Raw genomic sequence first — 2123 nt, 5'->3', positions numbered from 1 at the left:
TATATATATATATATATATATATATATATATATATATATATGTATGTATGTGTGTGTGTGTTCACACATATAATGTATGTAAATTTGTAAATGTAAATTATGTAAAAGTATGTAAAGTATGTAAAGCTTTGCATCACAGGAATAAATTACATTTTAAAATATATTCAAAAGGAAAACAGTTAATTTAAATTGTAATAATATGTCACATTTTTCCTGATCCTTGGTGAGCATATAAGTCTTTCAAAAACATTAATGTTTTAACAGTTTTTTAGAGTTGTTGATGGAGTTTATGTTTTTTATATTTTATATTTCTATAAGTATTTCTATAATGTTCCAGCCAATGATTTCTAATGGAGTTCAGTGAGTTACATCTGTCCAGGTGACCAGCACACATTCTCAGGCGGTCTCAGTGATGCAGTGGGTCTCAGAGAGTTTCCCTTTATCAGCTCAGACTGCATCAATTATTCAACAACAGGAAGTTGTGGACCTTGAAGTTAACTTTGCTGCTGTTTTTATTGCTTTTTACCCACCTACCAAGAACTCAAGACACTTTCAGGTTATTACAGAGCACGCAGACATATACAGACATTCATTGAGTCCCACAAATACACAAACACACACACACAAACACAAATACAAGCCATAACCCGGCCAGAGATGCAGAGAAAGACTGATGAGATTGGCACAGTGATTACCTTTCTGGAGTAATAAAGTATGTTGGATGAATGGATGCTAAGCATATTCCTGTTTTTAACACTCACTGGAAATATACAGGGTGCCAAAAATGTATTTGGACACTTAAGTCACACTTCATGTTTGAATGCCATTGCACTGGATAATAAACTATGAAAGCAATACACTGCAGAAGTATCTTCTCAGTCTCTCTTTAACTCATTTTTAGTGGATGTAGTCAGTTTTTCTCAAGTTCACACATTACCAAAAACAAACATAAAGTCACAAAATACTTTTCTTTACTATCTTTCTTTACAATATTACATAACAATATGTAATATTGTAATATTACATAATATGTACAAATAAAAATATGTAATATTGTTTAAAATATACAATATTTTGTCACCTAACGCAATGACATTCTGACATTTCTGTGAGGCATACTTTTGGGGACCGTGTATAATGCTTTGTTTTTTCAAACAATATTTACAGAGCACTCACAATCTTTCTAAGCACGTATCTATGCAGATATTTTCTAAATTAAGACACAACCTCTTTAAAATGAAATCCCTTTTTCAGATATTAAGTCATGCCCTCAACTCTGCAGCCAAGAACCTGAGAAAATATGATCTACACGTTACAGAATGCAGCCAAATACTTATTACTTACTCTGAATGCTATTCTCATTCCCCTTCAGTGTGCAAATTGAATGGATCAGATTGTGTGGAGTAAAATAATATAATCTGACTATATATATGAAGCAATAAAAAACAATAATGAATACCATTATTTTGGCTGCATGAAACACACGCAACAAAAATGTCACAAAACTTGACATATTTCCAACTCATTCTACAATGCAAGACAATGCATTGAGACATTATTTTAATAACAATATAAAATAGAAATAAAATAAAAATATAATAAATTAGATATAAAATAAATAAAAATAACATTTTCTTATCTTAATTCTTATTACTGCACACACACAAAAATGCATTACTATAATAAAAATGAAAAATAATTATATATTACTTAAATGGTATTTATATGTCATTGTCGTATTTGTTATACCTTTAATTCATACTGATTTCAATTTAAAATGTAATGAAACTAATGAGAATTTAAAAAATGTCATATTACAGTAATGAAAATTTGGGTGGTGAATGTGCTTAATTGCCATGAAAATAATCTTGATGTAAAATAAGCATTATGTAAAAATCTAAATGAAATAATGACAAAGTGTGATGTAATTACTTTTGTTCTTTTGAGCAAAACTTTGTGAGATTCACACCTAAAACATCCAAAACGGAAACTATTATTAACACATTTTTGTTAAAGGTGCTGTATGTAGGATTGACAACTAGTGGTTGAACTAGGTATTGCAGTCCAAATTCAAAATATTGGAGAGGGCTTTTTCCCCCCGGCCCCTCCTCCTCAGACTTGAT

This window comes from Sinocyclocheilus anshuiensis, unplaced genomic scaffold, assembly GCF_001515605.1.
Source record: "Sinocyclocheilus anshuiensis isolate Anshui unplaced genomic scaffold, SAMN03320099.WGS_v1.1 scaffold332, whole genome shotgun sequence".
In the NCBI taxonomy this organism is placed as follows: Eukaryota; Metazoa; Chordata; class Actinopteri; order Cypriniformes; family Cyprinidae; genus Sinocyclocheilus; species Sinocyclocheilus anshuiensis.
The sequence above is the reverse complement of the archived record's forward strand: the minus strand, read 5'-3'. Positions refer to the sequence as shown.